Source organism: Prionailurus bengalensis, chromosome E4 (genome assembly GCF_016509475.1).
Source record: "Prionailurus bengalensis isolate Pbe53 chromosome E4, Fcat_Pben_1.1_paternal_pri, whole genome shotgun sequence".
In the NCBI taxonomy this organism is placed as follows: Eukaryota; Metazoa; Chordata; class Mammalia; order Carnivora; family Felidae; genus Prionailurus; species Prionailurus bengalensis.
Window position 1 is genome coordinate 38,278,360 of NC_057360.1, and position 14,665 is coordinate 38,293,024.

A 14,665-nucleotide genomic window follows, 5' to 3' on the forward strand; every position below is an offset into this window, starting at 1 on the left:
AACATATTGTAAATATGCACTAAATTAAAACAATGAAATATTAGTTCAGGAGGTAGACAGATGCATAGAAAAGAATAGGAAGTTCGATAGGCTAACGTAACAGTTCTTTTTTTAAAATATTTTTTAATGTTTATTTATTTTTGAGAGAGAGGATAGACAGAGTGCAAGCAGGGAAGGGCCAGAGAGAGAGGGACACAGAATCCAAAGCAGGCTCCAGGCTCTGAGCTGTCAGCACAGAGCCTGACATGGGGCTCAAACTCACCAACTGCGAGATCATGACCTGGGCTGAAGTCCAACAGTTAAGTGACTGAGCCACCTAAACGCCCCTAAAGTAGCAGTTCTTAAAATGTGATCCAAAGACCCTTGGGGGTTCTTGAGACCCTCAGAAGGTTCTCCCTTTCCCAGCCCCATATCTATGTAAAACTAGAATTTATAAGGTTCTCCCTTTCCTAGCCCCATATCTATGTAAGACTAGAATTTTTTTCATCTTCTTTAAGGAAAATAAGACATCATAACAGATTGGCTGAAAAAGCAGATATGAGAATCCAACTGTCTTCTATAACACCAGACATTCAGAGATGTGCAAAAACAGTGAAACAATTCAATTTTTTCTCACCAGTTTTTTTTTTGTAGGAAAATAAGTTTTTTTCACAAAACATGTTACTTATATTAACATGTAAATATCCTTATTATTACTCTTAATGAATTAATAAATATTTTAAATAGTTCTTAGTTTTAATTTCTATTATGACAAATATCAATAGATATAACCCACACAAACAAATGCTTGTTGAGAGCTTCAAAAAAATGTTAAGGGTGCAAAAACATCTGCAGCCAAAAACTCTAAGAACTACTGGCCCAAATAATATATTAAAATTTAATATGTGACAAAGGCAACATTTCAAACTAGTGGGAAAAGAATAAAGTATTTAATCTTGTTGGAACAAGAAACCAATTATTTGGGAGAAGTGTGTGTCTATGGCTAACAAAGCCAAAACAACTTTCTGATTCTCCTCCTCAGTGTGAGGTGCTCTCTCAACTCCTGGCTGAATGGAAGTTGGACAGTTAATACTTAAACATTTGTCCCCATTATGCATCTTAGTTTCCACAAATGGATCCAATTCCCATCTACTGTTTCTATGATTGTCAAATTATAACACATACCACTGTATGAGCTCCCTAGGGGCTGATGAGAGATTTAATCTCAGTCACAAATCTCAGATCCTCTTTCTTCTCTTAGAGTTATGACAATATCCTGCAGTGTTACTCAGGACGAGTGTATCATCCCTTCACACTGAGTACCATGGAGATAACCACTATCTTAGTCCACAAGTACCCATCAGGGTCAGAGCTTGTAGACCACACCATGAGCTGGGAACCACTGGCCAGTCCTGTCTGATACCTTCCCAGGATGCTGCCAGGGCAGCTTACCAGGACCCACGTATCTGTGAAACCCTCCTCCCTAACCTACCCCAGGTGTGGTAACCATCATTATATTTTCTGTATTTAATGCTTTGGCATCCTTTTATAGGCCATACTCTAACCACCACACTTGTTTACCACCCTGGGCCCACTTGTGTCATTCCCTCTATTATGGGGGTGTGCATTTCATAGTGTACAATAACCAAGCACATTTAAACATATCTGTATCACACTTATACAACAGTAAGGGACTTCCCCTTTCCCTGATTCTTGCAGTAACTGACGGCACTCAAGACTCAAGATTGTTACTATTCTTTTCCCTGTCCACCTTGTCTCACTGTGTGTCCCCATGTGGCCCTGTGGGGTATGCCATGCCAATTCCCTAGCAAATAGTGAGTAGAACAAACTTCTTCCTTCACGAAAATGACTTCATGACTCTCTGTCTGTGCATCTTACCACACCTAACTAAACAATACCAAGTACCATCTAAAACACCAAGGGATTTCCTTTTAATCTCGAAGTGTTTCCTCTGTCTTTGCAGTCCCCTTGGAAACATCCAAATGCTCCTTGCCACTGACCTTATAGTGACATGAAGCTAGATTTTAGTAACTGGCTCCTTTGTCATTCTTGGGCCTGAGACCAGTGACCTCATTTCCAATTTTTCTGCCTTCATCTTTGGTTTTGGTGTCTTACATAGAAACTTGAACCTTTACTAACTCTAAGCACTGTCTTGGTGTTTGAATTCCCCTCCCATATTCTATGGGTCTTATTACCCAAGAACAAAGCTTACCCATTTCAATTTTTTAGATGAGAAAACTTAAGTTCATATAGGATGAACAGACTCTTTGATAGCAAATTTATTAGTGGTAGAGACAAATAATACCAAAATTTCAGTGTTCTTTTTACTATACTATGCTCTTCATACTATATAATGCAACATCCAATACATTCATTTAATTTGCTTTTGCATTTGGCAGTGAATTTTTTTAAAAAATAGACACACATTATGTATTAATGATAAATCTTATGTTTATGAGTAATTGTTTTATATATTTGGGGGCTCCGGTATTCGGCGCATAGACATTTATAATTGTTAGCTCTTCCTGATGGATAGACCCTGTAACTATTATGTAATGTCCTTCTTCATCTCTTGTTACAGCCTTTAATTTAAAGTCTAGTTTGTCTGATATAAGTATGGCTACTCCAGCTTTCTTTTGGCTTCCAGTCGCATGATAAATAGTTCTCCATCCCCTCACTCTCAATCTAAAGGTGTCCTCAGGTCTAAAATGAGTCTCTTGTAGACAGCAAATAGATGGGTCTTGTTTTTTTATCCATTCTGATACCCTATGTCTTTTGGTTGGTGCATTTAATCCATTTACATTCAGTGTTATTATAGAAAGATACGGGTTTAGAGTCATTGTGATGTCTGTATGTTTTATGCTTGTAGTGACGTCTCTGGGACTTTGTCTCACAGGGTCCCCCTTAGGATCTCTTGTAGGGCTGGTTTAGTGGTGACAAATTCCTTCAGTTTTTGTTTGTTTGGGAAGACCTTTATCTCTCCTTCTATTCTAAATGACAGACTTGCTGGATAAAGGATTCTTGGCTGCATATTTTTTCTGTCTAGCACCCTGAAAATCTCGTGCCAATTCTTTCTGGCCTGCCAAGTTTCAAAAGAGAGATCAGTCACGAGTCTTATAGGTCTCCTTTTATATGTGAGGGCATGTTTACCCCTTGCTGCTTTCAGAATTTTCTCTTTATCCTTGTATTTTGCCAGTTTCACTATGATATGTCGTGCAGAAGATCGATTCAAGTTACGTCTGAAGGGAGTTCTCTGTGCCTCTTAGATTTCAATGCCTTTTTCCTTCCCCAGTTCAGGGAAGTTCTCAGCTATGATTTCTTCAAGTACCCCTTCAGCACCTTTCCCTCTCTCTTCCTCCTCTGGGATACCAATTATGCGTATATTATTTCTTTTTAGTGCATCACTTAGTTCTCTAATTTTCCCCTCATACTCCTGGATTTTTTTATCTCTCTTTTTCTCAGCTTCCTCTTTTTCCATAACTTTATCTTCTAGTTCACCTATTCTCTCCTCTGCCTCTTCAAGCCAAGCTGTGGTGGTTTCCATTTTGTTATGCATTTCGTTTAAAGCGTTTTTCAGCTCCTCGTGACTGTTCCGTAGTCCCTTGATCTCTGTAGCAAGAGATTCTCTGCTGTCCTGTATACTGTTTTCAAGCCCAGCGATTAATTTTATGACTATTATTCTAAATTCACTTTCTGTTATATTATTTAAATCCTTTTTGATCAGCTCATTAGCTGTTGTTATTTCCTGGAGATTCTTCTGAGGGGAATTCTTCCGCTTGGTCATTTGGATAGTCCCTGGCGTGGTGAGGACCTGCAGGGCACTTCCCCTGTGCTGTGGTGTATAACTGGAGTTGGTGGGCGGGGCTGCAGTCAGACCTGATGTCTGCCCCCAGCCCACTGCTGGGGCCACAGTCAGACTGGTGTGTGCCTTCTCTTCCCCTCTCCTAGGGGCGGGATTCACTGTGGGGTGGTGTGGCTCGTCTGGGCTACTTGCACCCTGCCAGGCTTGTGATGCTGGGGATCTGGCGTATTAGCTGGGGTGGGTAGGCAAGGTGCACGGGGGCAGGAGGGGCAGGCTTAGATCGCTTCTCCTTAGGTGATCCACTTCAGGAGGGGCCCTGTGGCAGCGGGAGGGAGTCAGATCCGCTGCCGGAGGTTTGGCTCCGCCGAAGCTCAGAGTTGGGTGTTTGCGCGGAGCGAGCAAGTTCCCTGGCAGGAACTGGTTCTCTTTGGGATTTTGGCTGGGGGATGGGTGGGGGAGATGGCGCTGGCGAGCGCCTTTGTTCCCACCAAACTGAGCTCTGTTGTCAGGGGGCTCAGCAGCTCTCCCTCCCTTTGTCCTCCAGCCTTCCCGCTTTCCGAGCAGAGCTGTTAACTTATGACCTCCCAGACGCTAAGTCGCGCTTGTTGTGGGAACACAGTCCGTCAGGCCCCTCCGCTTTTGCAAGCCAGACTCGGGGGCTCTGCTTGGCCGGCGAGCCACCCCTCCGCCCCGGCTCCCTCCTGCCAGTCCGTGGAGCGCGCACTGCCTCGCAGCCCTTCCTACCCTCTTCTGTGGGCCTCTCGCCTGCATTTGGCTCCGGTGACTCCGTTCTGCTAATCCTCTGGCAGTTTTCTGGGTTATTTAGGCAGGTGTAGATGGAATCTAAGTGATCAGCAGGACGTGCGGTGAGCCCAGCGTCCTCCTAAGCCGCCATCTTGCAAAACAATCGTATTAATGATAAATCTTGCCTTATATTTCTCAAAAAGAATCAAAAGTGTAAAGTGTAATAAAAAGCCATAGATACACATCTTCTAGAGAATGTGTTTACTATGTATTAAATAGTCAAACTAAAATTCATGTTAAAAATATAATTTACTACAGAGCTTGCAAAAAATTGCACTTATTTTACAAAGTACTTGGATTTGTATTGTTTTGAGTTTTATTTCAGATACTATTTCCCTTGTGAATGACTTTTGCAATGCTTTCTCTCAACAATAAAACTTTACATGCTTTTCATTTTTTTCATTGAAGTATAATAGACATAGAACATTATATTAATTTCAAGTATACAGCATAATGATTCAGTATTTGTATAAACTCTGAAATGATTACCAGAATATGTCTAGTTACATTCACACCATACAAAGTTAATTCTTTTTCTTGTAATGAGAATTTTTAGGATTTATTCTCTTAGCAACTTTTAAATGGCACTACAATTGACTAGAGTCACTATGCTGTATATTACACTTCCATGACTTATTTTTTTATAATTGGAAGTTTGTATCTCTTGAGCTCCTTCACCCATTTCTCCCACCGACAACCCCCCTCCCCTCTAGTAAACACTATTCTGTTCTTGTATCTATCAGTTTTATTTTGTTTTGCTTTTTTTTTTAGATTCCACATATAAGTGAAACCATATAGTATTTGTCTTTCTCTGACATTTCATTTGACATAATTCCCTAAAGATCCATCCATGTTGTTGCAAATAGTAAGATTCCTTCTTTTTTATGGCTGTGTAGTATTACATTAGGAGACTCTGTGCATGTGTGTGTGTGTGTGTGTGTGTGTGTGTGTGTGTATTTTCCTTTATCCGTTCAGCCATCTATGGATACTTAGATTGTTTCCATATATTGGCTATCGTAAATAATGCTTCAATAAACACAGAAGTGCATATATCTTTTCAAATTCGTGTTTCTGTTTCTTCTGGATATATACCCAGAAGTGGAATTGCTGCATCATGTGGTATTTCTATTCTTAATTTTTGAGGAACTTCCATACTGCTTTCCATAGTTGCTGCACTGATTTAGGTTTCTACTAACAGTGCATGAGAGCCCTCTTCCCTCCACATCTTTGCCAACACTTGCTATCTCTCGTCTTTTTGATAATAGCCATTTTAGCAGGTCTGAGGTGGTATCTCACTGTGGTTTTGATTTGTAGTTCCCTGATGATTAGTGATGTTGAGCATCTTTTTATGTGCCTCTATGTCTTCTTTGGGAAAAAAAAAGTCTATTTAATTATTTAACCAGATGGTTTGGTGGGACTTATTTTAATGCTATTGAGTTATAGGAGTTCTTTATATTTTTTGGATATTAATGAATATACGATTTGCAAATATTTTTTCCCATTCAGTAGGTTGCCTTTTAGTTTTTTTTATTGTTTCCTTTGCTGTGCAGAAGTTTATTAGTTTGATATAGTCCTATTTATTTATTTTTGCTTTTATTACCTTGTTTTTGGAATCAGGTTCAAAAAATCATCTCAAAGACAGATGTTAAGGAGATTATCTCCTGTTTTCTTCTAAAAGTTTTATGGTTTCAGGTCTTACATTCAAGACTTTCATACATTTTGAGTTAATTTTTATGTGTAGTATAAGACAATAGTAGTGCATATGGCTATCCAGTTTTCCCAGCACCATTTATTGAAGAGACTGTCCTTTCCCCATTGTATATTTTTGCCTTCTTTATGTGGGTTTATTTCTAAGCTGTCAGTTCTGTTCCATTGATTGGTGTGCCTGTTTTTGTAACAATACCATACTGTTTTGGTTACTATAGCTTTGTAATGTAGTGTGAAATCAAAGAGTGTGAACTTCCAGCTTTGTTTTTTTGTTTTTGTGTTTGTTTGTTTGTTTGTTTGTTCTGTTTTCTTTTTCTTCCTGACTGCCTTGGCTATTGGGGGTCTTTTTTTGTTCCACACAAATTTTAAGTTTGTTTGTTCTATTTCTCTGAAAAACCCCATTGTTTTTTTTTTGATAGAGATTGCACTGAATCTATAAATTGCTTTGAGTAATATGGACTTGAACAATATTAATTCTTCTAATCCATGAGCATGATATATCTTTCCATTTATTTGTGTCTTTTTCAATTTCTTTCATCAATATTTTATAGTTTTCAATATACAGGTCTTTCACTTCCTTGGTCAAATTTATTCCTAGTATTTTATTCTTTTTGATTCAATTGTAAATCTTATTAAGTTTCTACTAACTAAAGCAACAACTAGTGCATTTCAAACAACCAAAGCCTTGAAGAAAAGAAAACTAGCAAAGGAGAAAGGCACCTTATCAAGACACACAGGTTACATTTTCCATATTGTCAAGCCAATAGATTACTCATTCTTAGTTAATTCAGAGCGATTCAGTGAAGAAAAAAAAACATGCAAAGTAAAAGAAGAAGAAGAAGAAGAAGAAGAAGAAGAAGAAGAAGGAGAAAAGAAAAACAGTGACATTTTAGAATAATTTGTGTTTCTTTTTACTGTATTGGTATCCTATAGTTAAAAGTAATTAAAGCTTTCAAATTAGCTACATATAACATTTAGTTTCCTAAGTAAATATACAAAATTGTCAGTAAAGACTGGATAACCCAGTGGCAGGCATACTGAATGCTCTCAATAATGTTAGCTACATTATTATTGGTAGCAGAAGCACTCTCATACAACTCATGTGAGACCAATGCAGAAGACTTTTGCCGAAAAAAAACAAATTTTTGAGGTAAAATGGCTGGAAAGATAAGTCATTCCAATAAGAAGGTAATTTCAGTGGGACTCATACCACTCTAAAAAATCACATAAATAAGCCCCTTAATTACTGTTTCTAAGTCCTTAAGCATAAAACAAGCAAAATAAGGATTTGGTATTTAAGCCATGCTAATTATTGAAAATTAACTTAAATATTCTCTGACCAAAATTTTGTGGGTTTTTTTCTCTTTCTTTCTACTTTCCAAGTGTCCCTGCTTCTTAACCCAGCTCAGCTAACAATATCTATGCAACCATCATTTTATTTACAAATTAGATGCTTTATTTTTGACCACCTTTAATTCTCACTATAAAAATTTCGTTAATTCTTTTAATGAATATATCTTTTAATCATACACTTGTCACCAAATCAAAGCTTTAAAATATGCTGTACATTTTCTTGAGATTCCCTCTGTATATCTCATAGTTAAAAAACAAAACAAAACAAAACAAAAACACTATGAGTGCCTGGGTGATTCAGTCATTTAAGTGTCTGACCCTTGATTTTGGTTAAGGTCATGATCTCACAGTTTGTGGGATCAAGCCCCATATCAGGCCCTGTGCTGTCAGCTGACAGGTTGGGATTCTGTCACTCTCCCTCTTTCTCTGCCCCTACCCAGCTGACACACATTCTCTCTCTCTAAACCTCAAAATAAATAAATGACTATTAAAAAAAAAAAAACACTAAGAATGGCTCAAGAAAAAACAGAAGACCTGAAAACTTCTACATATTAGATAGTGCAAAAGCTAAATATGATAAAAATTAGAAAAAATTAAATTAAAGCAATTCAGTATATTAGCCAAACATAGGGGAAAAAACTTATGATCATCCAAATAAGAGTACAGAGAATATTTTAAAGAATGCTATATCCAACTGTAACCTTTTTAAAAAGGAAAAAATGGAAATTTCATAGAAATCTAAAAATTGAAAAGAAATCCTTAAACTGATGGAGGGATATGCCTCCTCCTACCTCCCAAAAATACAGTAAATATGATACTCAGTGATTGAAAAAGCAGAAAAGTCATTTGGTAGAGAATGTGATTTCTACATAGAAAATCTAAATAATCCACCAGTTTAAATTAATAAGAGTTTAACAAAGTTTCTGCTTATATTATCAACACACGAAAGTCTATTCAATTTATAGACATCACCAAATATTAGTTCAAATTTACATTTAAAAAAACACTTGGGGGTGCGTGGGTGGCTCAGTTGGTTAAGCGTCTGACTTGGGTCAGGTCATGATCTCATGGCTCATGATTTCGAGCCCCACATGGGGCTCTGTGCTGACCACTGAGAGCCTGGAGCCTGCTTCCAATTCTGTGTCTCTGTTACTCTCTGCCTCTCTCTCTCTCTCTCTCTCTCTCAAAAATAAACATTAAAAATTTTTAATAAATTAAAAAATAAAAAATTATAAAACTTATTAAAAGTGATATTTAAGAATATTTTATTAAGTTTTTTATTTTAATTACAATATCATTAACATACAGTGTTATATTAGTTTCAGGTGTACATATAATGATAAGAATAGTTTTTAGAATCAAATAAGGAAGCTTCTTAACTGCAGTGCAGAAAGAAAAAAATGAAATTCAACTAAATTAAAATTAAGAGGTACTGTTCTTTAAAAATTTTTTTAAAGTGCTCTAAGGAGAATAAAAAAAGCTGCATATTGAAAATACACAGGTATCTTACAGAATAGGGAATGTTCAACTTCATTAATAATAGAGCAAATGCTAATTAAGCTCACATAAATTTCATACTCATCATGTTTGTCAAATTAAAATCTCTGTCAGTGGAATGCAAACTGGTACAACCAACCTGGAAAACATTTTCACCATACTTGTCAAAGTTGAACATGTACATGCCCTATAACTTATCACTTAACATTCCTGAGTGCATACATAATCAAATCATGTCCCCTGGTGCACATGTGCAAGAGGCAATGCTATTCACAACAATAAAATCTACAAAGAACACATAGGTCCATCAACCACAGGATGAATAAACCATGGTATACCCATACAGTGGAATACTATACAGTAATAGATGAATTATACCTAAGTGCATCGATATAGGTAAATTTCAAAAATAGAATGCCAACTATAAATACAGAGAACAAACTGATGGTTGCCAGAGGGAAGAGGGGTGGGAATGGGCAAAATACATAAAATGAATTGAGAGATACGGGCTTCCAGTTATGTAACAAATAAGTCATGGGAATAAAAGGCATAAAATATGGAATACAGTCAATGATAATTATAATAGCATTGTGTGGTGACAGATTGTACCTGCACTTGTGGTAAGCATAGCATAACCTATACAGAAGTTGAATCAATATGCTGCACACCAGAAACTAATGTAACATAGTGTATCCATTATACTCAAACAAACAAAAAAATAATTTAATGTCAGGTACAAGATCAAGACACAAAGGACTAAATACCTTATGATTCTATTTATAAAAAGCATAAAACTAGTCTCAAGAAATAATATATACATATTTTTTGTGGTAAGACCATAAAGAAAACCAAAGAACCAATAAAATTCAGAGTGGAGGGGAAGAGAAAGGTATGTGATTGTGCATAGACACATGTGGGCCCTAAAGTTCTGGGAATGTGTCATTTATTAACTGAATACTGTGCACATGGGTATTTATGGCATTATTCTCTAAACTGTATATTACACTATAATTACTCTTTAAATTCATATTTTACAAATTAAAGTAATAAATAATCCAAGTAAATTATTATTTGGAAACTTAAAAACACCTTCAGACCTTAATTACAAGCATTAATGCCAGATACTCCTTACCATAACGGAGTGCTTAACAGTCTGAGGTGCAGGACATAGGAAATTCAAAATATTGTCATTTACACATAAGTATTCAAGTCTTTAATAAAGGAAAAATATTACTTGAATAAATTATTATCTTTGTTAACAGATGTGTAAATGAGATGTTAACTCATGTCATAGATTTACTTTTTTTTTCATTTGACATGAATGTTTTTAGTTTTTTAGTCATGCCATAAAAATATACACAAACATGTTTAGGCAAACATGTATACATAAAAAATAAATTTGCCATAAAAGTACTACTCTGCTCTACAGACCTGGTTTATACTGATGGTCATATCATGCTTGTTTTTTTTTTTAATGTTTCTCTGGGTTCCTTTTTTTTTAAGTTTATATGTTTATTTTAAGAGAGAGAGAGAGAAAGTGCAAGTGGGGGAGCAGCAGAGAGACACAGAATGAGAATTCCAAGCAGTGGGACTCTCCTCACTGACAGTGCAGAGCCCAAGGTGGGGCTCAAACTCATAAACCCTGAGATCATGACCTGAGCCAAAATCAAGAGTCAGACACTTAACCAACCGAGCCACCCAGGCACCCCTCATGCTTCTTTTTATTGTCATTCAATCATTAATTAACAAATATTTTGTAATTGTATTTAACATAAAAATTATGATTCAAATGTACTCTCTGCCCTTAATGGAAACTATTTTTATTGCAAGTAAAAAACAAAATCAACTCAAATTAGCAAAAGAATAAAAGGAATGTTCTGGCACCCATAAATGAGAAGTCTAGGAATCATTTTAGATTCAGGCCCATTAGATCCAACAACTCAAACAATGTCATCATCAGGACTCTGTTGGCCTGACACTTTCTCTCTGCTTTCTTCTGCCTGTAATGTCTTTCTTTATTCCCAGGACACTTCTACCTGGCACCAAGATAGCCGTCAGCTGCTACAGGCTGGGCACTTTTCTGCAATCCCAGCAGAAAAGACAACTTTTTCCCAGTAGCTGCAACTGAAGTCCAGCAATTTAATCTCATTTGCCGGGTTTGGTTCACATGCTAGACCACTGTGGCCAGGAAAACAAAAACAAACAAGAAAAACTAAACAGCAGAACCAGAGTGGTGTCAGCCCACCCGGCCACATGGATTAAGGTTATATATACTGGCCTCTTCCACCCAACATTAGCAGCTCTTATAAAAAGAAGGGAGACGGACTTCAGGCTGTATTACAAAGCTGTAATCATCAAGACAGTATGGAACTGGCACAAAAACACTCAGGTTAATGGAACAGAATAGAGAACCCAGAAATGGACCCACGAACGTATGGCCAACTAATCTTTGACAAAGCAGGAAAGAATATCCAATGGAATGAAGACAGTCTCTTTGGCAAGTGGTGCTGGGAAAACTGGACAGCCACATGCAGAAAAATGAATCTGGACCACTTTCTTACACCATATACAAAAATAAACTCAAAATGGATGAAAGACCTCAATGTAAGACAGGAAGCCATCAAAATCCTCGAGGAGAAAGCAGGAAAAAACCTCTTTGATCTTGCCGCCAGCAACTTCTCACTCAACACTTCTCCAGAGGCAAGGGAAACAAAAGCAAAAATGAACTACTGGAACCTCATCAAAATAAGAAGCTTCTGCACAGCAAAGGAAACAATCAGCAAAACTAAAAGGTAACCGACACAATGGGAGAAGATATTTGCAAATGACATATCAGATAAAGGGTTAGGATCTAAAATCTATAAAGAACTTCTCAAACTCAACACCCAAAAACCAAATAATCCAGTGAAGAAATGGGCAAAAGACAGGAATAGACACTTCTCCAAAGAAGACATCCAGATGGCTGACACATGAAAAAATGCTCAATGTCACTCATCATCAGGGAAATATAAATCAAAACCACAATGAGATACCACCTCACACCTGTCAAAATGGCTAACATTAACAACTCAGGGCACAACAGATGTTGGCGAGCATGCAGAGAAAGAGGATCTCTTTTGCATTGTTGGTGGGAATGCAAGCTGGTGCGGCCACTCTGGAAAACAGTATGGAGGTTCCTCAAAAAATTAAAAATAGAACTACCCTATGACCCAGCAATTGCACTACTAGGCATTTATCCAAGGGATACAGGTATGCTGTTTCAAAGGGACACAGACACACCCCAATGTTTATAGCAGCACTATCAACAAGAGCCAAAGTATGGAAAGAGCCCAAATGTTCATCGATGGATGAATGGATAAAGAAGATGTGGTACATGTGTACAATGGAGAATTACTCAACAGTGAAAAAGAATGAAATCTTGCCATTTGCAACCATGTAGATGGAACTGGAGGGTATTATGCTAAGCGAAATTAGAGAAAGACAAATATCACATGACTTCACTCATATGAGGACATTAAGACACAAAACAGATGAACATAAGGGAAGGGAAACAAAAATAATATAAAAACAGGGAGGGGGACAAAACATAAGAGACTCTTAAATATGGAGAACAAACAGAGGGTTACTGGTGGAGTTGGGGGAAGGGAGATGGGCTAAATGAGTAAGAGGGATTAAGGAATATACTCCTGAAATGCTAATTTGGATGTAAATTAAAAAAATAAATTTAAATTTAAAAAAAAAAGGTGAACAGATCCTGAGCAGAAAAAAACACAATAAATCTCTATAATAGGATTCACCAAAATAGAAAAATCCCAACCTCCTTGTCTACCACCTTGAAACTATCACTATCTCCCTCCCAACCTGCTCAAATGACATCCAGTGCATCCTTCAATCTGAGCATTTACCTATTATATTCATCTGCACGTAGATGTCTTTCCTCTCATCTGTAAAATAATCTGGGGTATGTTATGTGTTTTTCATTCCCTTATCTGATCATCTAGCCCAACACCTGGCAAATAATAGGTTACCCAGTGAAGTTGTATGACTAAACATACACATCAGTGGAGATATCTGGTCTGACTGCTCATTATCACTATGTTGTATCTTGACAAGTGACTTAACAAAAGTCATATAAAATCCAAAAAATAACAGAGATTAAAACTATAGTCAAGACTTTACTTCTTTGCATTTGTTCCACTTACTCCAATACATTCAGCCTCTAATTTTATTGATATTTAATCTAGTGTCACTAAGTATTCTGTATATCACAGTGAGTTTTCATATATGTATTTAAATATTTAATACTAAATTCAATAAGCAATATGTTGTGTTAATGCAAATTGGTCCAAAAATACTTATCACTATATATATTCTGGTAATATATAATAATTATAAATAAAATTGATAATGTATAATAATGCATATTATTATAAACCAAGTATTTATTTCCTAGAACTGTGTTTGTCATATCCTTGTTCCCTGAATGTAGCTCTTTTATGTATGATATATATTTAATTCTGCTCTGCTATTCCTCCAGGTGGGTTTAGACTCATCAAAGTTACCTATCTTAAGCTATAAACTATAGTTTCAGGAAACATAATTTACAGTTTGGGTGCGATCTGGTATGTTCTCTGCAACTATGGTTTATGTAGATTTTAATCTCTGGGGATTCAGACTATCTCACTTATACTTGTTTCTCTAATCAAGACTCAACCATGTGTTTGCCCAAGGAAAAAAAACACATTAATGTTTCCATGAATTGAATGGTTCAGTTTAGTTCTTTTAATGAGGAAGAATTATTGAAAAATGGGCTGCTTTCATTTAATGTGTTTTGCTTTCATAATGTTTCAACAGCCTTTTAACTCGCATTGCAAAAGTATGGTAGGTTTTTCTCTAAATACATAAAGTATTACTTTAATAAGAAAAATCAGGGGCACCTGGGTGGCTCAGTCTGTTGAGCGTCTGACTTCGGCTTGGGTCATGATCTCACAGATTGTGAGTTCGAGCCCCACGTCGGGCTCTGAGCTGTCTGCACAGAGCCTGGAGCCTGCTTCAGATTCTGTATCTCCCTCTCTCTCTGCCCTTCCCCCATTCATACTCTGTGTGTGTGTGTGTGTGTGTGTGTGTGTGTGTGTGTGTGTCTCAAAAATAAATAATCATTAAAAAGAAAAAAAAAAGAAAATCCAGAAGGGATTTCTCATTGGGACTATAAAAGTGAGCTTAACCATCACCTCTCCTTCATTCTCCGTCCTATTGCCTTGTTCCTCCTTATACAAGCACAATGGTTTCATGAAAATAACAAACTGTCTGCTTCCACGGACTCTCCCTTCTGAGAATCCTCTTCTTCATTACTGATATTTCTGTGGAATCAGTTGTGAATAGCACAAAGATAAATTCCTTAACAAATAGAATGCTTACTTCCTGAACATGAGATTTATCAAAGGTTCCTAGTTTTCAATATTCTACCACTTATATGTGATTTTAAGAATACTGAGACAAAAA